Source organism: Spermophilus citellus, assembly GCF_964194105.1.
Source record: "Spermophilus citellus genome assembly, chromosome: 1".
Lineage (NCBI taxonomy): Eukaryota > Metazoa > Chordata > Mammalia > Rodentia > Sciuridae > Spermophilus > Spermophilus citellus.
This window is the reverse complement of record NC_138182.1, coordinates 44,873,992-44,899,151: the sequence shown is the minus strand read 5'-3', so window position 1 is coordinate 44,899,151 and position 25,160 is coordinate 44,873,992. Positions and strand designations below refer to the sequence as shown.

The window sequence follows — 25,160 nt, the reverse complement described above, 5'->3', positions numbered from 1 at the left end:
CAATGCCAATCAAAATCCCAAAGGCATTTCTTGTAGAAATAGATAAAGCAATCATGAAATTCATATGGAAAAATAAAAAACCCAGAATAGCAAAAGCAATTCTAAGCAGAAAGTGAGAATCAGGCGGTATAGCGATACCAGATTTCAAACTATATTACAGAGCAATAGTGACAAAAACAGCATGGTACTGGTACCAAAACAGGCGGGTGGACCAATGGTATAAAATAGAGGATACAGAGACTAATCCACAAAGTTACAACTATCTTATATTTGATAAAGGGGCTATAAGCATGCAATGGAGGAAGGATAGCATCTTCAACAAATGGTGTTGGGAAAACTGGAAATCCATATGCAACAATATGAAACTGAATCCCTTTCTCTCGCCATGCACAAAAGTTAACTCAAAATGGATCAAGGAGCTTGATATCAAATCAGAAACTCTGCGTCTGATAGAAGATAAAGTTGGCTCTGATCTACAGATTGTGGGGTTGGGCTCCAAATTCCTTAATAGGACACCCATAGCACAAGAGTTAACAACTAGAATCAACAAATGGGACTTAATTAAACTTAAAAGTTTTTTCTCAGCAAAAGAAACAATAAGAGAGGTAAATAGGGAGCCTACATCCTGGGAACAAATTTTTACGCCTCACACTTCAGATAGAGCCCTAATATCCAGAGTATACAAAGAACTCAAAAAATTAGACAATAAGATAACAAATAACCCAATCAACAAATGGGCCAAGGACCTGAACAGACACTTCTCAGAGGAGGATATACAATCAATCAACAAGTACATGAAAAAATGCTCTCCATCTCTGGCAGTCAGAGAAATGCAAATCAAAACCACCCTAAGATACCATCTCACTCCAGTAAGATTGGCAGCCACTATGAAGTCAAACAACAACAAGTGCTGGCGAGGATGTGGAGAAAAGGGTACACTTGTACATTGCTGGTGGGACTGCAAATTGGTGCGGCCAATTTGGAAACCAGTTTGGAGATTCCTGGGAAAGCTGGGAATGGAACCACCATTTGACCCTGCTATTGCCCTTCTCGGACTATTCCCTGAAGACCTTAAAAGAGCATGCTACAGGGACACTGCCACATCGATGTTCATAGCAGCACAATTCACAATAGCTAGACTGTGGAACCAACCCAGATGCCCTTCAATAGATGAATGGATAAAAAAAATGTGGCATCTATACACAATGGAGTACTATGCAGCAATAAAAAATGACAAAATCATAGAATTTTCAGGGAAATGGATGGCACTAGAGCAGATTATGCTTAGTGAAGCTAGCCAAACCCTAAAAAACAAATACCAAATGTCTTCTTTGATATAATGAGAGCAACTATGAACAGAGCAGGGAGGAAGAGTAAGAAGAAAAGATTAACATTAAACAGAGACTTGAGATGGGAGGGAAAGGGAGAGAAAAGGGAAATTGCATGGAAATGAAGGGAGACCCTCATTGCTAAACAAAATTACATATAAGAGGTTGTGAGGGGAATGGGAAAATAAACAAAGAGAGAAATGAATTACAGTAGATGGGGTAGAGAGAGAAGTGGGGAGGGGAGGGGAGGGGGGATAGTAGGGGATAGGAAAGGTAGCAGAATACAACAATTACTATTAGGGCAGTATGTAAAATTGTGGATGTGTAACCGATGTGATTCTGCAATCTGCATTTGGGGTAAAAATTGGGAGTTCATAACCCACATCAATCTAATGTATGAAATATGATATGTCAAGAGCTTTGTAATGTTGTGAACAACCAATAAAAAAAAGAAAACATCCAAATGTTCAACAGATATATAAAATGATGTTCAGCATCATCAATCATTAGAGAAATGCAAATCAAAACTAAAATGAGCCTGTCAGGATGACTATTATCAAAATAACAAGAACCAGAGAAAATGAAACTCTTGTACACTGTTGGTGTGAATACAATATAGTGCAGCATTGCAGACAACAGTATGGAGATTCTTCCAAAAACTGAAAATAGAACTGATAGATGATCCAGCAATCCCACTGGGTATATATCCAAAAAAATTTTAAAAGACCTTGTAGAAATGCTTGCATACCATATTCATTAAGGCATATTTGCGACAGTCAATTTCACCCCTGTACACAATCTAAATGTCTATCAACAGAAGAATAAAGAGAATGTGACATATACCTAGAAAGGAATATTATTCAGACTTAGAAAGAAAATCTTGCGTATGTATGTGACAACATGGATGAACTGAGGTCATTAGGCTAAGTGATAGTGATACAATCTAGTTACAAAAGGACAAACTGTATGATTCCACTCATATAAGTATCTAAAGTGATAAAACTTACACAAGGAGAAAGTAGAAAAGCAGTTGCCCAGGAATGGAGTTAGGAGATATGGTGTTCAACAGGTATAAAGTTTCAGTCGAGCAACATTAAAAAAGTAATAAGGATTTACTTTATTACAACATGCATATAATTTAAAATGCACTTAAAATTTTGTTAGAGGGTAGATTTCATGTTGTATGTGTGTGTTCACCACAATTTAAAAGAAAACTAGATCCCTGGGTATGAAAATTTAAAAACAAATAGGCTCTTCTAGGTTTCAGATAGTTTAAGCAGAATCTTGCTTGTAGACTAGGCAGGAACATTTGGGTAACTTCTCAATTCCTTTCCAGTGCTTCTGTTTCCATGGATACAGTTATTAGGTTCCAACAGACTGTACATCCTACCACACTGACAGACTGGAGGGTGGAAGATAGGGGCACAATTACCCATCCGCCAGCTCCCTCAATAAATACCAGCCTCCTCCCTCTTCAGTGTGAGCTAATCGTGAAGCCCAATAGTGAGGGTGCACTGGGAAAACTGGAATATAGCTCAGTGTTGCAGTAAAATCAGCTTTGATTTCTCAGTAGAAATAAAAGAAATAAAATAGTAAAACACAGTAAAGTTCTATTAGGGGGAAAACATTTGTCACCTTGAACAGAATAAAAGTCCCACCAAATGCAATCAATGCCTTTGGGAAAAGACGTGTCATAGTGCTAGAAAGTACTATGATCCTTCTCATTTGCTCTACATTTAGTTTCCATTCACTCAAGCACCACCAGACTTCACCCTATACCCTGTTTCTTTCTCTGGCTATGAAAGATGCATGAACTGAATTTAACCTTTGGTTAGGTCTTTGTCAGAAAGTGTCTTCAAAATGGAAGTGTTTTATCTCAATGGCTAACATAAACTTCCAAATGAAAGGCTTGTTTCACTAGCAAGCTTTTCCTTGAGTAAGTAACAATACTGTCAATTTTTCAAACTTTTAATATACATACATATACAGACACACACAAATCCTAAACAAACCCTATTCTATAATTCATGAAACTAAGATGAATATTTCCTGGTAGCACTGAGATTTTGTAATTTGAAAAGTATAAAAATAACAATAATAATAATTGATATTGATAAATGCAGTTTTAGTTTTTGATGTCTCAAAATATAAATTTTTCACAAGGTATTAATTATTTCAAAGTACTTAAAAGCTGATATAGGCACTTTACATAAAACTTACTGGCTATTCAGTTTAAATTTATTAACCTAAAATTAAAATGTGTTTTCAATTAATGTGGAGTATATTTCATGTCTATTACTCTTATAGCATCCCACAGAGTATACAATACGTATTAAAAGTAGTATAACCTATTTCTTTTCATTTATAACCATCTTTCAATGAAATCAAAGGATTACAATTTGTGCATTTCTGTTTGCAGAGTTCTTCTTAAAATGGAACATGACTACTATGCATTTTAAAAGTATCCCTTAAAATGAACAATATCTTCCAGTAAGAACAATGGAAAAAAATAATACAAACCTTAAAACTGCCAGCAGATCAGAAGACAAATGTGTTCTTTGGGGCTTTACTGAAACAATATATTCATAAAAGTCTTTTCAATGAAAGTTGTTCAAGAAAGAAGTCCCATGGAAGACAGAATGACTCTGACATGCCAGAAACTTCTGGAAGAAAAAAAAAAAGCACCATTAGGGAATGTTCAAAGTACCATTACTGTGAGTTCCATCCCTGGTAGTGAGGAAGTACTATATTAGCACCTGCAGGAATTATCAGCATGATATTATTAATTTTTACTAATTGTGTATCCCAAAACCTTTTATTCACAAATGGCAAGGTGGGATATTGCCTTTCCGCACTGTATTCAGAGACAGCTAAAAGTCAGCAGTATTTTGTAACTAAGTACACGTCTGCATTTTCCCTTAATTAGCAGGCTGGGGTTGGAAAACTGTGGGCAGGTCTGAGTACAGAGGCAGCAAGGCTCATTCCCCATTACCTACCAAGGGTGAGGCTCTGTGCCAGGGGCTTCAGACATGGAGGATCTTTGACCTTTGAAACAGCCCTGCAACTGGCTCATTTTAGAGATGAGAAAACCTACACACAGATTGCTGAGCTCAAACCTTAGTAAACTGTCCACTAAAACCTAGAAGCCTGTCTCTTTCCCTGACTGAACTCTGTAGACTATTGGATTTAGAAAAATATTTCACAAACAGAATTGACGAGAGGATACATAATGCCACCACAATACACTAAATTAATTCAAACATTACTAAATTAATTATGAAATTATCTTTTCTAATCTGTTCTAATTACATGTTAAATTTTGTCTTCTTTGGTCAAGCCTACAGAAATACATCCAGCTTTAAGTGATGCACCCTTTCTTCCACAGACGATGCTCCTTGGAAATGGAGTCCCTGGTGTGAGGGTGCTGATTCTGTGTGCTGCTACATCAAGGAGACAGCCCAAACTGCCCATCTTCCTCCGGCCCCTCCTCATGACTCACAGTTCCTTCGCTGTCATGGTACAAGAGAGCTGTCATGGTTTTTCTGATGCAATTAAGAACCAAGCCCGCATCCTCCCTGGATGTCCCTGAGTATTATGACTATCTCCCTGTGGCTACATTCGTCTCAATAGCTAAGGGTGACCGAACAAGGCTTGGCAGGCTTTCTCTGGATTTCTATCCTGATTTTTAGTCAATTATCTACATGCTTCTCTTAGATCCAGTGCCAACTCAGAGAGCCCCACGCTTACTCTCTGCCAGTTGTCCTAGTACCCACTCTTACAAGTGTTTCAGGGTCAGTACCCACCAACTAAACAATTCAAAATTTCCCTCCAAATGCCAGCTTTTAAAGCCACGGACTTTTGTCTGAGTTTTAGAACTTTTAGCTTATTTCCACATTGCACTTGTGAAGCCTCAAAAAGGCTAGAAAATGATGGGGCCAGGAGGTCACACATTAACTTTTCAAAATTTTATTTTTGTCAACTTGAGCTTACGTCATGAATAAACAAAGAGGGGGAATGATTGACAGTATTTTCAAGTTCTGTAGAACTGAAGCCTGGGATTGTTACATGGGGCAAAAAAGAAAAAAGAACAGTGAAAAAGCTGGATCATCTTTGCATGAAAGAAGGAAGAAGAGCTGGGGGAGGGCAGTTTGGAACACAGAATCCAACCTAAGTGACAGGAATAAAAAACAAATGGAAACTCCTCTTCAAACCTCATATACTAACATTCTTTTTTCCTCATCGCTCTCCAAAACGAAACTTTCAGGTTGTATTCCTAAACCAACATGCCTGTTTGCTAGAATGTCCCAGTTCAATTTACAGGTATTCATTCAGCTACTATTCATTGAATATTTATGAGTCAATCAATAATTTGGAAAATTCTAGAAACACTGAAATGCACAAGATTGTCTCTGTATACCTCACCCCCTAAGCAACGGACTGCCCTTGTAGAAGCATAAACTATAAACATCAAAAACAATAAGAAGGCTGTACTAATAAATTCAAGAACGGGCCTGAAGCCAGGCTGGCTGGGGTTCTCCTGCTTCATCACTTACAGCCTTGGCCATGGTACCCTCTTACCTCAGCTTCCTCACTGTGTGATATACTTGGAAGATTAAGTAAGGTAATCCATATGAACTGTTTGGTGCACTAAGGGGCACAAAGTAGGAACTCAGTGGATGCTAGAAAATATAAGTAGTTCTGCTGCGTAACAGCATGACAACATCAGCTGGGGTAGGAGCTGCTCTGAGCTTCAGAGAAGCTGGCGATGTGCTCTGCTGGGGATGTAGGGAATTGAGAATGCTTCGGGGAGGAAAGCAGCATTTAAGATAAACTATTACTAAATAAATATGGTAAGCCTTTTCACATGATAGGGCTCTTCAGAAGTCCTCTGATGATAATTCAAAAGTCAGAAAATTAGGCATCCTACAGAAACAGTAGACTCAGGAACGTTGATGATATTTTCTAATATTTGGCATGAAAGTAGATATTTACCATAACAACACAGCCAAGGAATAACACAAAGGAGAAAATCTATGTATTGCTACTAACAAAGGTACAATATCCCATAGGATCCTGTTCTATTCAACGGTAATCCAAAATGACACCAGGGCTTTTAATGGAACTTGGCAAGCTCTAGACATACCGTTTTTAAACCTAGCCTCAAATTTAAATCACAGGGCTTGTGACTTAAATCTCCAATGTGACCTTTACTGGGTATTGTTCAAGAAAACATGTCTGTTACTGTGGAGAGAAACCACACGCCCTTTCACTCTGGAAAGTATAATGAAAGATGTACTGTATTGTTAAAGCACAGAGTGGCAAAATGATTGTTGCTGTGATTCTCCAGGAGCAGCAAAAACAGACTCTATTTGATTCTACATCCTTCATTCAGAAACGTTGTCTTATTGCATTAATGGCCATTCCTATTCCTCCCATATTCTGGACTTTAATTCAAAAGAAGCTTGGCAGAAATCCCCTCACTTGTAGATTTAAAATATAATCCCTCTGAATATATCCTTTTTCTAAGAGTGTACTGAGCCACCACTTTGTCCTTGCCAGGCTCTTACAATAACTGAACTAAACAGAAGACCAAGAAGCACACAGTGGCTTGACTTCTCCCCCACCCTCTAGCTTCTAGCTCAGGGCCATCTTCTCTATGAGAGTTTATGGTTCAAACGTGTCCCTTACCAATGCAATAGTATTAAGAGGTGGGCCTTCAGGAGGTGACTGGACATGAGGGCTCCCTCCTTGCTAACAGGGTTATGGCCCTTATAAAAAAGTCTTCACCTGCATCCGGGTAGCCTCTTCTTCTGCCTGTGAGGATATAGCATTTCTCCTCTCAGAAGGAACCATCTTGTAAGCAGAGGGCAGCCCTCACTAGAAAACCAAGCCTGCTGATGTCTTGACCTTGGAATTCCCTGCCTCCCACACTGTGAGAAAATAAATCTCTATTCTTCATAAATTACCCACTCTATGGTATTTTGTTACAGCTGTATCAAATGAATGAAGACCTAAAATGGGTAACAGAGGGGTGAGGTGTTGTTATGATAAAGACATTTCTGTGGAAGCAGTTTTGGAATTTGGTGATAAATAGAGACCAGGAGAGGTCTGAAGTGAATACTGAGAAAGGCCTATATCATCACTGTGAATAAAACATTCAGGGCAATTCTAGTGAAGAGAAGAGTAGAAGGGAAAACTTCAGCCTATTTAGTAATTATCCAAGTAGCCACGATGAGAATTCTAGTAGAAATATGGATAGTAAAGACCCTTCTGATGAGGTCTCAGATGATAATAAGGAACAAGGGGTAATGAGGAACTATAGGAAGGTCCATCCTTGTTGTAAAGCAGCAAAGTATTTGATCAAATTAGGCCTGCCCTAGGACTCTAAGGAAGGCAGAACTCTAGAGCAATGAACTAGGATATTCGATGGAAGAAATCTCTAAGCAGCAAAGCATTCAGGGGGCTAATGGCTTCTCTTAAATGTGAGAAGAGAGAAACAATTTAAAGATGGAATTTGTAATTAAAAGAGAAGTAGAATGTAAAATTTGGAAAATTCTCAGCCTGTCATGTGAAGAATATAAAAAGTACCTTTAAGAGAACAAACCTAGCTGGGTGCAATGGCACACACCTGTAATCCCAGTGGCTTGGGAGGCTGAGGCAAGAGGATCGAGAGTTCAAAGCCAGCCTCAGCAAAAGGGAGGTGCTAAGCAACTCAGTGAGACCCTGTCTTTAAAAAAGACATGCATAATTAGGGCTGGAGATGAGGCTCAGTGGTCAAGTGCCCCTGTGTTCAATCCTGGGTACACTCCCATCCCCAAAAAAGAGAACAAATCAAGAGTGTGACCAAGTGGTCCTTCAATAAAAGACTAATATGAACAGAAGGAAGCCTGGTGCTATTAATCAAAACATGGGAGAATGACCTCAAAGGCATTTCAGACAACTTCAAGCCTGCCATGCCCAGTGCAAGCCCAGTGGGCCTCAGTTTGAAAGACATCTTCAGTCTTACTTAGATAAGACTCTGGGGACTATAGACTTTTGATTAGATGCTGGAACAAATTGAGAATTTTTAGCTATTGAGACTGGAGAGATTGTGTTTTGCATGGAAGAAGGAAATGAATTTTTTGGAGGTCAGAAGCAGAATGCTGTGGCTTGAAGGTGCTGTCAATGAGATGTACTACAAGGTGGAGCCTAGAGGAGGTGGTAAGGCCTTGAGAGTTCCTTCCTCATGAATGGGATTAAGGCCCTGATAGAAGAGGCTTACCACAGCATTCAGGTGCCTAGCCCTTCTGCATTCCACCACATGAGGACCCATCATTCCTACACTGTAGAAGAATCATCTGGGAGGCAAAGAGCAGTCATCATCAGACAACTAAACCCACTAGTGCCTTGATCTTTAACTTCCAAGACTCAAGAAATAGAAAATAAAACTTCATTGTGCTTCAGTTATTCAGTGGTTATTCTACATGGTTGTGTCATAACATCACAAAAGGACTAAGATAGTGAACCTAAAGAGCCAGTGTCATCATCCCCTCCTCATCCATCTTCATCCCTCTGACTGAATTATAAAATCCTATCAATTCTTCTTTCCATTCATTCTAACTCATGATGCTGCATTTCATGCACTAGCACAAACTTGTAATAGTCTTTCCAACTTGTCGTTGATCCTGAAAAAATCAACATCCCTTGGAATAATCTACAACAATGATAAATATTTGGGTAAAAAAGCTTACAAATGAATAAATAATTCTTTTTTTTATTGGTTGTTCACAACATTACAAAGCTCTTGACATATCATATTTCATACATTAGAATCAAGTGGGTTATGAACTCCCATTTTTACCCCAAATACAGATTGCAGAATCACATCGGTTACACATCACACTTTTACATACTGCCATATTAGTGACTGTTGTATTCTGCTACCTTTCCTAACCTCTACTATCCCCCCTCCCCTCCCCTCCCATCATCTCTCTCTACCCCATCTACTGTAATTCATTTCCCTCCATGTTTGTTATCCCATTCCCCTCATAACCTCTTATATGTAATTTTGTATAACAATGAGGGTCTCCCTCCATTTCCACGTGATTTCCCTTTTTTTTCTCCCTTTCCCTCCCACCTCATGTCTCTGTTTAATGTTAATCTTTTCTTCCTGCTCTTCCTCCCTGTTCTGTTCTTAGTTGCTCTCATTATATCAAAGAAGACATTTGGTATTTGTTTTTTAGGGATTAGCTAGCTTCACTAAGCATAATCTGCTCTAGTGCCATCCATTTCCCTGCAAATTCCGTGATTTTATCATTTTTTAGTGCTGTGTAATACTCCATGGTGTATAAATGCCACATTTTTTTTATCCATTCATCTATTGAAGGGCATCTGGGTTGATTCCACAGTCTGGCAACTGTGAATTGTGCTGCTATGAACATCGATGTGGAGTATCCCTGTAGTGTGCTCTTTTAAGGTCTTCAGGAAATAGTCCGAGAAGGGCAATAGCTGGGTCAAATGGTGGTTCCATTCCCAGCTTTCCCAGGAATCTCCATACTGCTTTCCAAATTGGCCGCACCCGTTTGCAGTCCCACCAGCAGTGTACAAGAGTACCCTTTTCCCCACATCCTCACCAGCACTCATTGTTGTTTGACTTCATAGTGGCTGCCAATCTTACTGGGGTGAGGTGGTATCTTAGGGTGGTTTTGATTTGCATTTCCTTGACTGCTAGAGATGGTGAGCACTTTTTCATGTACTTGTTGATTGATTGTATGTCCTCCTCTGTGAAGTGTTTGTTCATGTCCTTGGCCCATTTGTTGATTGGGTTATTTGTTTTCTTATTGTCTAATTTTTTGAGTTCTTTGTATACTCTGGATATTAGGGCTCTATCTGAAGTGTGAGGAGTAAAGATTTGTTCCCAGGATGTAGGCTCCCTATTTACCTCTCTTATTGTTTCTCTTGCTGAGAAAAAACTTTTCAGTTTAAGTAAGTCCCATTTGTTGATTCTTGTTATTAACTCTTGTGCTATGGGTGTCCTATTAAGGAATTTGGAGCCCGACCCCACAATATGTAGATCAGAGCCAACTTTTTCTTCTATCAGACGGAGAGTCTCTGATTTGATATCTAGCTCCTTGATCCACTTTGAGTTGACTTTTGTGCATGGCCAGAGGAGGGGATTCAGTTTCATTTTGTTGCATATGGATTTCCAGTTTTCCCAACACCATTTGTTGAAGATGCTATCCTTTCTCCATTGCATGTTTTTAGCTCCTTTATCAAATATAAGATAGTTGTAACTTTGTGGATTAGTCTCTGTGTCCTCTATTCTATACCATTGGTCCACCCGCCTGTTTTGGTACCAGTACCATGCTGTTTTTATTACTATTGCTCTGTAATATAGTTTGAAATCTGGTATCACTATACCACCTGATTCACACTTCCTGCTTAGAATTGTTTTTGCTATTCTGGGTCTTTTATTTTTCCATATGAATTTCACGATTGCTTTACCTATTTCTACAAGAAATGCCATTGGGATTTTGATTGGCATCACATTAAACCTATAGAGAACTTTTGGTAATATCGCCATTTTGATGATGTTAGTTCTGCCTATCCATGAACAAGGTATATTTTTCCATCTTCTAAGATCCTCTTCTATTTCTCTTTAGGGTTCTGTAGTTTTCATTGTATAGGTCTTTCACCTCTTTTGTTAGGTTGATTCCCAAGTATTTTATTTTTTTTGAGGATATTGTGAATGGAGTGTTTTTCCTCATTTCCGTTTCAGAAGTTTTGTCGCTGATATACAAAAATGCCTTTGATTTATGCGTGTTGATTTTATATCCTGCCACTTTGCTGAATTCATTTATTAGTTCTAGTAGTTTCTTTGTAGACCCTTTTGGGTCTTCTAGGTATAGAATCATGTCATCCGCAAATAGTGACAATTTAAGTTCTTCTTTTCCTATTTTTATGCCTTTAATTTCTTTCGTCTGTCTAATTGCTCTGGCCAGTGTTTCGAGAACTATATTGAATAGAAGTGGTGATAGGGGGCATCCCTGTCTTATTCCAGATTTTAGAGGGAATGCCTTCAATTTTTCTCCATTCAGAATGATGCTAGCCTGAGGCTTAGCATAGATAGCTTTTACAATGTCGAGGTAAGTTCCTGTTATCCCTAGTTTTTCTAATGTTTTGAACATAAAGGGATGCTGTACTTTGTCAAATGCTTTTTCTGCATCTATCGAGATGATCATATGGTTCTTATCTTTAAGTCTATTGATGTGGTGAATAACATTTATTGATTTCCGTATATTGAACCATCCTTGCATCCCAGGGATGAATCCTACTTGATCATGGTGCACAATTTTTTTGATGTGCCTTTGTATCCAATTCACCAGGATTTTATTGAGGATTTTTGCATCTAGGTTCATTAGAGATATTGGTCTGTAGTTTTCTTTCTTTGAGGTGTCTTTGTCTGGTTTCGGAATCAGGGTGATGTTGGCTTCATAGAATGAATTTGGCAGAGCTCCCTCTTTTTCTACTTCCTGAAATAACTTGAAAAGTATTGGTATTAATTCTTCTTTAAAGGTTTTATAAAACTCTGCTGTCACCCATCCGGTCCTGGGCTTTTCTTGGTTGGAAGTCTTTTGATTGCTTCTTCTATTTCATCTATTGATATTGGTCTGTTTAAGTTGTGAGTATCCTCCTGACTCAGTCTGGGCAAATCATATGACTTAAGGAATTTATCGATGTCTTCACTATCTTCTATTTTATTGGAATATAGGTTTTCAAAATAATTTCTACTTGTCTTCTGTATTTCTGAAGCGTCTGTTGTAATATTGCCTTTTTCATCCCGTATGTTAGTAATTTGAGTTCTCTCTCTTCTTCTCTTCGTTAGTATGGCTAGGGGTCTGTCGATCTTATTTATTTTTTCAAAGAACCAACTTTTTGTTTTGTTAATTTTTTCAATAGTTTCTTTTGTTTCAATTTCATTGATTTCTGCTCTGATTTTAATTAATTCTTGCCTTCTGCTACATTTGCTGTTGTTTTGCTCTTCCTTTTCTAGGACTTTGAGATGAAGTGTGAGCTCATTTATTTGTTGGTTTTTCCTTTTTTTGAGGAATGACCTCCAGGCGATGAATTTCCCTCTTAAGACTGCTTTCATTGTGTCCCATAGATTCCGATATGTTGTGTCTGTATTTTCATTTATCTCTAAGAATTTTTTCATTTCCTCCTTTATGTCTTCTGTAACCCATTGATCATTCAGTAACGTATTGTTCATTGTCCATGTGATGTAGGATTTTTCCTTCCTTCTTTTATCACTGATTTCCAGTTTCATTCCATTATGATCTGATAAAGTGCATGGTATTATCTCCACCCCTTTATATTTACTGAGGGTTGCCCTATGGCATAATATATGGTCTATTTTTGAGAAGGATCCATGTGCTGCTGAGAAAAAAGTATATCCACTTGATGATGGTTGATATATTCTATATATGTCAGTTAAGTCTAGGTTACTGATTGTGATATTGAGGTCAATAGTTTCTGTATTCAACTTTTGTTTGGAGGATCTGTCCAATGGTGAGAGAGGTGTGTTGAATTCTCCCATGATTATTGTGTTGTGGTCTATTTGATTCTTGAAATTGAGGAGAGTTTGTTTTATGAATGTCGCAGCGCCATTATTTGGTGCATAAATATTGATAATTGTTATGTCTTGTTGGTGAATGGTTCCTTTTAACAGTATATAATGTCCTTCCTTATCCCTTTTGATTAACTTAGTCTTGAAGTAGATTTTATTCGATATGAGAATGGCCACCCCTGCTTGCTTACGAGGACCGTGTGCGTGGTATATTTTTTCCCAACCTTTTACCTTGAGCCTGTGTATGTCTTTTCCAATCAGATGTGTCTCCTGGAGGCAGCATATTGTTGGGTTTGTTTTTTTAATCCATGTTACCAGCCTATGTCGCTTTATTGGAGAGTTTAAGCCATTAACGTTTAGAGTTACCATTGATATATGGTTTGTACTTCCTGCCATGCTTGATTATTTATCTCTCTTTTTTTTTTTTCTAATTTAGTTTGTTTCTCCATGATTAGCTTTCCCCCCGTCCTCTGTCTTTACCGAGGCACTTCCCGCTGATGGTTTTGGTTATTGTTTTTCACTTCTTCCTCGTGTAGAGTTTTGCTCAAGACGCTTTGCAATGCTGGTTTTCTGGCTACAAATTCTTTTAGATTTTGTTTATCATGAAAGATTTTTATTTCGTTGTCGTATCTGAAGCTTAGTTTTGCTGGATACAGAATTCTTGGTTGGCATCCATTGTCTTTCAGTGTTTGAAATACGTTGTTCCAGGATCTTCTCGCTTTCAGCGTCTGTGATGAAAAATCCGTTGTTAACCTTATTGGTTTACCCCTAAATGTAATGTGCCTCTTTTCTCTTGTAGCTTTTAATATTTTCTCTTTGTTCTGTATATTGGATATCTTCATAACAATGTGTCCTGGCGTTGGTCTACTGTGATTTTGTGTACTCGGTGTCCTGTATGCATCTACAATTTGTATATCTGTTTCCTTTTTTATTTCTGGAAAGTTTTCTGTAATTATTTCATTCAGCAAGTTACTCATTCCCTTGGCATGAATCTCTGTGCCTTCCTCTATCCCGATGACTCGTAAGTTTGGTTTTTTTAAGTTATCCCAAATCTCTTGGATGTTTTTCTCGTGATTTTTTACCAGCCTATCTGAGTTGGCTAGACTCTTTTCAAGATGATATATTTTGTCTTCATTATCTGACGTTCTGGCTTCTACTTGCTCCACTCTGTTAGTGATACTCTCGATTGAGTTTTTAATTTGGTTTATCGTTTCCTTCATTTCTAGAATTATTGTTTGATTTTTTTAAATAATCTCTATCTCCTGATAAAGATGCTTAACTTCTTCTTTTATCTGTTTATGTAATTCATTTTCAATGTGATCTTTAAGGTTCCTTTCCATCTGTCTAAGGTGTTCCTTGATTTCTTTATATGGCCATTTTTCTGATGACTCCAGGTCCTCCTGAATATTTAGGCTGTCCTTCATTGTTTGTACTCCTTTTCTTCCTTGCTTTTTTATGCTCATGATACTTCTTGTTCTGTTTGACTGCTGAGTTACTGTTTACTCTTATAAATTTATTTGATGCTTGGGAGGAGAGGTATTAGAAGGGAAGGGAAGAAGTCACTAAAGAGAGTGAGTGTAGGCAGGTAGAATTCAAGAAAGGGGGAATAAGAAAATTGAAAAGAAATGAAAAGACAAAAGAAAAAAAGTGTAAAGAAAGAAAGAAAAAACGAAAAAAAAATATAATGATGATAAACAAATGGAAATTAAAGTTTAAAAAATAGTAATAATAATAGAATAAAAAGAATTAAAAAAATTGAAACCATTAATAAGAAAGTTGAAGAACAACAACAAAAAGTGAAAATAAAATTAAAAAAAAATACCAATAATAATCATTAATAAAATAAATAATAATAATAAATGCAGTCATAGAGCTCAATTAACTTCTCTTCCAGTAGGTGGGAACTGGGCCAGGCTTCTCTTCTTGATGGGTGGGAACCAATCACTGTGCCTCAGCTCTTCTTCCCAGACTGTGCGGGTCTCCAATCCTGAGTGCCTAGGGCCTTCTCTTGTGGTTCCTCAAGCCAGGTCCACTCACCTGTGACGCTCACCACAATACTGGCTACACGCCGGGTCTGCTGCTCCTGGGAGCCCTGTTTCCATGGATGCCTGGGCACACCCTTTCTGTTTGCCTCCCTCAGACCCTAAGTTTGTAGGGCTTGGGGCTGAGGACCCCCTGCAAATTTTTTTGCCCTCAGGTAGCAACTCCCCTGGTAGCTGGTGCAAGGGACCTCTGTTGTCAGCAGAGAGATACCCTGGGTCTGACTATCGTGCTCAGTTGGCTTTTACCTCTGTGAGTTCAGGTGGGCCGACTAGTTATTTCAGCGGGATCATTAGTGCTGAGTCACGAGAAGCAGGCGAACCAGAACTAGAATGCAGCCCAATCCGGGCTCGGTGTGTTCTGAGAGGGGCAGACTGTTCGCCCGGGATCCCCTTCAGCTCAACAGTGCCTAGTGGTCCTGAGCGAACAGTATTTTGACAGTTTACTTCTCCCTATGCTCGCGCAGCTCAAGGGGTTAGAGATTTGATCTGTCCGCGTCCGCCGCCATGTTGGATCACTTAGATTTTAAATTGTCACTCATCAGCTGTTCCATAGAGTCTGCTCTATGGTGCTCCGCGGGAAGCGGCGCCGGCGGCAGAGGCGCAGTGGCGGACCAGCTGTGGCCTTCGGGACCCCCGGGGAGGGGGTGTGGGCTGGGGGAGGGGAGGCAGTGCCTCGGGGCCCGCCCGGGCCGGGTACTGGACACGCGGGAGAGCGGGCGGGGTGGGGGAAAGAAATTGAGATCTAGATTTAGGGACTGAGCGTGGGAGGAGAGACGGCGGGGGAGAAGCAAAGCAGAAAGGCGGAGAGGAGAAGGAGAAGGGGCTGAGGGAGCCGGGCAGCTCGGGGGCTGCAGCCTTACTGCTCGCGCTGAAGTCGTTATGGACTCACTCCACCTTGGCTGGAGTTGTGGCGGATTCACTCCACCTAGGCCCCTTTCTTGAAAGGTGCTCAGTCTTTGTCGACAGATCTCCTTTAATGATCTTTACTTCATCTTTTAAGACGCAGCAACATACGCTGTGGGCGTGGTGGCGCGGAGCACGGAGCGGCTTACTCACTTCCCGCCGCCATCTTCCCCCCAGAATCAATAAATAATTCTTAAGTATGACTTTTTTTTTTTTTTAAGTGTGACTCTTCAATCCTCAAACAGGCCATTTCTGTCCTAAACAATTATATCAAATAGAACTAACTACACTGCTCATTATATTGCAGTGCATCTCAACTAAGGGCCCATATATCATGGACATCTTGATGTACTGAATAGAATCTTTGAGAAGTCTCATCATATGCTTAAAAAATGTTCCATAGGAGATTCAGATGGACATTTAAGTATAAATGGTGTGATTCTTCCAAGTGTATCTACCCAACCTGGTAGACACACCAGAAGCCTCACTTCCTTAACTGAATCTTCCCAAACCACAACAATATTTCATGTATTCTCTAGTTTTTCATTGTAGGGTACAAATATTTTAACTATAAGGGAATTCCAGTGATTCTCAATGAGTCTAGAACATACATAGCCATTAGGCATGTTCTATGCAGAGTTTTAAGTACATTTGAATGAACCAGCAACATTTAAAATAAGAGCTGGAAGCAATGGCACATGCCTGTAATCCCAGCTGAGGCAGCAGGACCGCAAGTTAAAAGCCAGCCTCAGCAACTTAGTGTGGCCCTAACTAACTTAGCAAGAACCTGTCTCACAATAAAAAATAAAAAGGGCTAGGAATGTGTCTCAGTGGTTATGTGCGTCTGGCTTCAATTTCTGGTACCAAAAAATAAAAAGTAAATAAAATCATAAAACCAAGATCTGAGAACACTGGGAACTAATTCCCTCATGTCAGTGTCTAGCTAGAGCTAAGAGGTTGGTGTGTGAATGGACCAAGGGCCTGAGCTACCTAGCTGCCACCCTTCCCTACTATCTTCACCACTCCCTACTATCTTTCAGGGAGATTCTGCCTGGTTCCTACAGGTATCTGCATGAGTAATGCATTATCTAGCCTGACCATTATAGACACCAGAAGCAAAATTTGAAAGCCAAATGATTTTTCTTACTCTCTTACTTTACAGAACCATGCTGGAATTATTACTTGAGGTTCCAAAGTTAGACACAGGGCTTGTGACTCATAAGCAAGCTTTGATTATCTTCTCTCTTGCCTTTTTCTGTCTAAATGTTTCGTGCCGAGCCAAAATTAAATATAGATGGGTGAGTAAGAAGCCTGATCTCTACTTTGTCTTTGCTTTGTGGTTTCCAATTTAAAAGCTACCCCAACTTCCCACTTCAGATCCTTCAATACGATTTACTCCTGGTCTTCATTTCTTCCTTTATTGAATCCCAATGCTTCCTGGAATCACCTACAAACCAACAGAACTTTGAAGCTCTCTGTAGCCTCAGCCATAAGAAATTTCAGTTCCTCCCAGCAGCCTTGCCCTGTCTCCATACCAGGTCCATGGGGTTGTTCTTTGTGCTTGGAAAGACTTCCCTTCTCCCTCTTCACCTGGAATCCTAAGGCAGTGCCCTCCAAGTGGCTCAATGCTACACTAAGTGTTTACACACCCTTGTGCATCTCCTCTTCCCCGCTTCCACTTTGAGTGTGGGCTGCACCTTGTGACTTCTACAGAATTAGAATATGACAAAAGTAGTGAGAAGTGACAGCTCTCTTGCCCTCTCAGTTTGTTGGCATTCACTGTCGTGTTGTCAATCATCCTATGAAGAGGCCCCTTTGAAAAAACATGGAGAGAAGTTTCTAAGCAACGGCCAGCCAGGAAATGAGGCCCTCAGTCAAACAACTACTGAGTGAGATTGGGGCAGCCTGATTATTCTAATCAAGTTCCAAACCACATGAGTTTCCCTTTCAGCTGATGAGGATGGGCTCAGTGCCTAATGCAATAGTTAATTAATGCTTTACCAATTAGCAAGGTGTCCCTTAATCCAGTCACATGGACAACCAAAGTCAACAATCACAATAGTCACAGTGGACTAACACAATGACCATACAAATTGCAAAACTAGTATGATATACACCCATCACATTTATCTCACTGAATTATAAGTACTGCAATTTCTAACACATAGGTTTCAAGGTCTGTTAATATGCTTGCAAATAAGTCTACAGCTCTAGTACTGTGCCTGTCATATAGTAGATGCTCAGTATATTTGATAAAAAAAATGTATTGAAGTTTATAAGAAACCCTAGTTTTCCACAAAGGGCTATACTATGTGATAGCCTCACCAGCATTTTATGAGTATCTGTATTGCCACATCCTAATCAACAGTTCCTGTCCCCAGTCCTTTGACTTTTAACTATTCTAGTGGTGTGAACTGGTTCTTAGTCTGCATTTCGCTCCTGGCTAGTGAGGTGTTATTACAACTTCAAATATTTACTGAACATCCTTATATCTTTCTCTGAAGGTTCTGTTTAAATAGTGTGCACATTTTGGGAAGGGTTTTCTTTGTATTTTTAAGTTGAGCTACAAAGATTCTTCATATAATCTGGATTCAATTCCTCTATCATATGTATAGCAAAATATATTACCACTGTGTCTTGACTATTAACAATATCTTTTAATAAGAGTTCTTAATTATTGTGAAGTCTAATTTACTAATTTTTTCTTATAATGCTAATACTTTTTTGTATCCTAAGAAATAGTTTCCATCTTTCAAAGACATTCTACTAGTTTTTTTTCTAGAAGGTTTATACTTCATTTACTTTTATGTAAAAGTCTATTATTCACTTTGAATTAATTTTGGTGTATGATATGAGGTATGTTCTAATATTTATTTTGTTTCAAAACAGTTAATGGATTGCTCCAGCAATTTCCTGCAGTTTTAAATAAGCACTTCTTTTATCCCATGAAACTGCTGTGGTGCCTGTGTGAAAATCAATCAACTATATAAACGTGTGTCTATTTTCTTGACAATCCATTTTGTTCCACTAATCTATCTAATTTACCTATATTTTCTTAATTATTGATTTTATAGTAAATCTTGGAGTCATATCATTAGTCCCCAACCTACAGTTTCCACCACCTCTCAATAGCCCATTCATGAACCCATGAATGGATTAATCCATTGATTAAATCAGAGTCCTTATGACCCAATCACTTCCCCAAAGCTCCACCTTAATGTATTAGCAACAAAGCCTTCAACACATAAAACTTTGGGGGACGTTCTGGATCCAAACTATAACAAAGATCATATAATCCAGAGGGAAAAAAATTCACAAGTCTAACATTCTGTAAATAAATTATTGGATAAATAGAAAACTGGATAGATAGAAGAGACAAGTCACTCTTTTCTAGAATTCTAAATTTCAAAAAAATGTAAAAGAAATGAAGTAAAGAGATGATGAAAAAATACAGTAGACCATGCTATAGGTTTGATCCAATGATGAATACAAAAATAATACTAATGAGTGGGCCAAACTTCAATGAAGACCAAGATAGTTAAACAGCCATAAAGTAGCCCCTTGAAATATTTATTAGTTTAATAAATGTTAATAAATATTGCTTTAACATGTCTGATTTTTTAAAAAATACTCTTCCATCTAAGAGATGAAACATATTTATTCTCCCCTTGACTATGTGCTAGACTTAATGACTTTCCTGAAACAAATATAATTGTGGAGAAACGTATAAGACACTACCCTAATAAAGTCATCAAATTTTACATCACCACTTATAATGTTGATAATATGTATATTTGATATGATAAGAAATGTGCTGAACCTCTGTGGTATTCTTCCCAAGAACTAATAAATCTTGTCTAACTGTGACAGAGCATCAGGGGGAAAAACTGAGGAATATGATGTAAAATACCTGAGGAGTACTCTTAAAAAGTAAAAGAAAAACCTGTTCAATTGACACAGGTTAGTGAAGGTTAAAGAAATTTAATCCCTGTATTGGATCCTAGAACAGAAAAAGAACAAAGTTGAAAATTAGATAAGGCAGAATTAAACTGGACTAAAGTTAATTACATTATATAAATGTTACTTTCTTAGTTTTCATAAATGTACCACAATTAGGGATAAACAAGAACAATTCAGTAGTCATCACTAGTAATATTCATGCTAATTATTTCCATGAAAATTCAGGGTGCTATTAGAGAAACAAAGGGTATTTCCACACACAAACAGACCTCACAGGAATACCTATCAACTCACAGACCCCAAAAGCAGAACCACCCATAGACCTCATCATTTGGCCTACCCACAGGCCACACCAACCAGCCATCTCAGATCACTGGATGGGCTGAATGATGAAGGACTTTTCCTGCGAAAGCCAGACTATAAAGAGTAGACAAAGAAACTAATTCTTCAAATGCACAGACATCAAGAAAACCTACAAGAATCACAAAGAATCAGGAATATATGACACCACACAAAGGAATAGAAAAAATTTCAGGAAACAGCCCTAAAGAAATGGAGATCTATGAAACACTGAAAGAAGATTTCAAAATAATCATCTTTTAAAAAGTTCTATGAACACAGGGAATATAAACAATTAAAAGAAATATCAATAAAACAATGAATGAACAAAATTTCAAATTCAACAAAGAGATAAAAGCCATAAAAATAATCAAATGGAAATTCTGAAACTTAAATTTTAATAACTAAAATGACAAATCAAATAGCTTCAACAACAGACTAGATAAAACAGAAAAATCAATAACTCTAAGTTATCAGAGTGGCAGAAATAAAAAATAATGAAAAAGAGTCAAGAAAGCCTACCAGTATTAATGGGGTGATATCAAGCAAACCAGCACATGCATTATGGAAAATTGAGAACAAAAGGCTGAAAGCTTATTTAAACAAATAATGGTTGAACACTTCTCATACTGGGGAGGGAAATGGACAATCAGATTCACACAAAAAAAAGTTCTAAAATTGTCAAAAACCAAAAACAAAGAAGTGATTTTGAAAGCAGAGAGAGAGAAAAGCAACTCATCACATATAAGGAAGCCTACACAAGACTATCAGCAGACTTCTTATCAGAAACATCACAGACTGGAAGAGAATAGGATGATGTATTCAATGTGCGAAAAGAAAAAAATCTGCCATCCAGGAATACTATACCTGGAAAAACGCCATTAAAACTGAATGAGAGATAAAGACATTCTAAGACAAACATAGGGAGTTTGCCACCATTAGCCCAATCTTACAAGAAATTCCAAAAGAAGTTCTTCAAGTTAAAAATGAAAGGGCACTAACTTGGAATAACAAAGCATATCTAAGCATACACCTCATTGATAAAGGTAAACTTATAGATATGTACAGAACAATATGAATTGTAATAGTGGTACCCAAATTTTTATTAATCCTAATGCAAAAGTATTAAGAGTATAAAGATCTACTATTAGATATACAATATGAAAAATAATTTCAGATATCAATAACAATGTACGCATGTGTAATAATGGAATACGTTTTGTATGTGTTGATGATCATTTGTCTGTGATGAGAAGTTTTATTCAGGTCTCATAGTAGTCACAGAGAAAACAAACTATAGGAGAATCAAAGCATATCACCATAAAAAATCATCAAATCACAAAAGAAGACAGCAAGTGAAGAGAAGAATAAAAGAATCATAAAATAGATGGAAAACAACTATCCAAATAGTTATAAGCCCTTACCTATAATTACTTTAAATGCAGATTGATTAAATTCATTCAAAAGATATAAAGATGTTGAATATATACAAATAAGATACAACTATATGCCATCTACAAAAGAAACACTTTAAATTTAATGACACACATATGCTAAAGTAAAAGGATGGGAAAAAAATCCTTTGTGATAGTAAACAAAAAAAGAGAAGGCATGGTTCTATTAATATCAGACAATGACAAAAAGTCACAAATTATCACAAGAAGCAAACATCATCATATAATAAAAAAGGATCAATACAATAGGATAATATAATGATTGTAAATATATAATATTTCCACATCAGAAACCCTAAATATATGTTTAAAAAAACATTAACAGATCTGAAGGAAAAAACAGAAATAAAATATTAGTAGGAAACTTCAATATCCTACTTCCAATAATGGATATATCATACACACAGAAAATCAATAAGGATACAGCCAGCTTGAACAACACTATATAACAAATGGAACTAACAGACATAATATACAGTATTCCACCCAAGAGCAAAATACACAGTGTTCTCAAATGTGTGTGGAACATTCTCCAGAATAGATTACATGTGGGGTCACAAAATAAATCTTAACAATTTTTAAAACACTGAAATCATACTAATTATCTTTTCTGACCACAATGAACCCAATCAGAATATCAAGCATAAAGGGGAAATTACCATGCATGTGAAAACTAAAAACATACACTCAAACAACTGCTGGGTCAAAGAAGAAATAAAAATAAAATTAGAAAATATCTTGAGAACAATAAAAACAACATACCAAAATTTATTAGATGCAACAAAAGGAGTACTAAGAGAAATATTAATAGTTATAAACATCCACATTAATAATCAAAGAAGATTTCAAATGAACAACCTAATTTAACACCTCAAGGAACTAAGAAAGAGCAAACCAGATAAAAAAAATTAGCAGTGAGAAGGAAACACTAAAGGTTAGAGCATAAATAGAGAATAGAAAAACATGAGAATAAAAGTCAACAAAACCAAGAGTTGTTTTATTTTTAAGACAAACTTGACAAAATCCTAGCAACACTAACACAAAAAGAGAAAAAACTCAAAAAATAAAATCTGAAACAAAAGGGGGAACATCACAAGTGATGCCAAAGAAATGAAATATATCATAAGGGACCATTATGAGCAATTATATGCCATAAATTGGATGACCTACAGAAAAAAAGGTAAATTCTAAACATACAATCTATTAGACTGAATCCAAAAGAAACAGAAAGCTTAATGAGATTGATAACAAATGAGGAGATTGAATAAAAAATTCAAACACTACCCAACAAAGAAAAACCCAGCCTGAGATGGTTTCACAGATAGATTCTATCAAACATTAATACTTAAGATTTAATACCAATTTTTCTGAAGTCTTCCAGAAAAACAAAAGTGGGAATAATTCCAAACATGTTTTATATGAGTCCAGTCACCCTGATACAAACCAAGACTGGAACATCACAAGAAAAGAAAAGCAGTCGGGTGTGCTGGCTGGTGTGCCTATAATCCCAGTGATTCTGGAGGCTGAGGGAGGAGTTTGAGGTCAGCTTCAGTAACTTAGCGAGATTCTGTCTCAAAAATTTAGAAAAAGAGAATGAGCTGGGAGCATGGTTAAGTTGGAAAGAGCCCCTGGATTTCAATCCCTATTTTCCAATAAATAAATAAATAAATAAATAAATAAATAAATAAATAAATAAATAAATAAATAAACAAACAAACAAATGAACAAAGAAAAAAAAGCAAATAAATAAATAAAAACAAAATTAAAGACCCAGACCAATATTCTTGTTGAATATTGATACGAAAAATCCTCACCAAAATTACAGCACACTAAATTCAACAATATGGTGTATGGGGTCATACACCAAGACCAAATGGAATTTATCTCTTAGATGCACGGATGGTTTAACATACAAAAATCAATCAATGTGATATGACACATAAATATAATGAAGGATAAAAAAGAATCACATAATCATTCTCAATACATGCAGAAAAAGCACTTGAGAAAATTCATCACCTTTTCATGATTAAAGCAGTCAACAAATAATGGACATAACTCAATATAATAAAGGCTTTATATGAAAAGTTCAAAGTAACAGCCCACCCAATAGTTAAAACTGAGAGCTTCTCCTCTAATTAGCAACAGGTACAAATGCCCACTCTCAGAACTTCAATAGAGTAGTAGAATTCTTGCCATAGCATTAGGCAAGGAAAAAAAAAGAATTCCAAATTGGAAAATAAGAAATAAAATCAATTCTGTTTGTTAATGACATGATTTTATATACAGAAAACTCTAAAGAGTCCATAAAAAATATTAGAACTGATAAATGACTTTTAATAAAGTTGTGGAAAAGAAAACAACATATAAAGATCAGTTCTGTTTCTATACACTAACAATGAGCTATCTAAAAAGGAAATCAGGAAAAGCATCCCATTTATAGTAACATGGAAAAGAATTAAGTATTTGGGAAGAAACTTAACCACATAGGTGAAAGACTTCTAGACAAAACTGAAAAGCATGATAAAAGTCATTAAAGCACAAACAAATAAATGGGAAAATATCACATGTTCACAAATTAGAAAACTCAAAATTGTGTCCATACAATATAAATTTACAAATTCAATGCACTCCCTATCAAAATTCCATTGGCATGTTTTATATAAATAGAAAAACAATTCATGTAGAAATCCTGAATAACCAAAGCACTTTTAATTAAGACAAAATAACTATAGGCATCACAATCTTGACCTCAAAACATATTATAAAGCTAAAATAATCCAATGAGAACTATCCTGTATAAACACAGATATATGGAACAAAAAAGAGAGCTCAGGAATGTACCCATGCATATAAGATCAAATGATCAGGGCTGAGGCTGTAGCTCAGTGGCAGAATGCTTGCCTAGCAGGTGTGAGGCACTGGGTTGGATCCTCAACATCACATAAAAATAAATAAATAAAGGCATTGTGTCCATTTACAACTAAAACATTTAAAAAGAAAAAATGATCAAATGATCTTTGACAAGAATGCTAAGATGACACAATGGGGGAAAATGTTTCTAAAATATGTGGTGCTTTGAAAACTGTATGTCTGTACGCAACAGAACAAAATTGAATGCTGATTCCATAATGCAGAAAAAAGCAATTCAAATGAAGATAGGGAAGATGGCGGCGAAGGGAGTGCATCACCCCCATGTACTGCATCACCGTTCGGGAGAATGATGAGTTAGATCAGCTAAAAACTATCTTGTTAGGAATTTCTAGCAAAACTGGGGTGCTCCAAAACCTAATGGAAGGATTTTCATCGCACGAGGATCAGCTACAGGGGCTCAAACGTGAGCGATTTGTCCGCACGGAGGGTCACGCTGCTTATTCAGCAAAGTGCCCCGCGGCTAGAATCTGCGGCACGCGCTGGGAAGCAAGAGATAGCAACGCAAAGATATAGCGCTTCAGATTCTGTGGGCTCCTGCCAGCTGTACAATCACTGTACACAGTGCTGAATTCTGGGTTTGAGACAGGGGAAGGAA

At 37.3% G+C, this 25,160-nt stretch overlaps 1 protein-coding gene across 5 annotated transcripts in view; it reads right to left on the bottom strand.

Moving 5' to 3' along the window:
- Positions 1 to 25,160, bottom strand: part of ENOX1 (ecto-NOX disulfide-thiol exchanger 1) — a 549,814-nt gene that overhangs the window by 265,089 nt on the left and 259,565 nt on the right. For all 5 annotated transcript variants that reach the window (XM_081287123.1, XM_081287124.1, XM_081287121.1 and 2 more), the window contains one exon: positions 3,849 to 3,991. The gene's annotated coding sequence lies outside the window, so the exon portion shown is untranslated. The remainder of the gene's footprint in view (positions 1 to 3,848; positions 3,992 to 25,160) is intronic.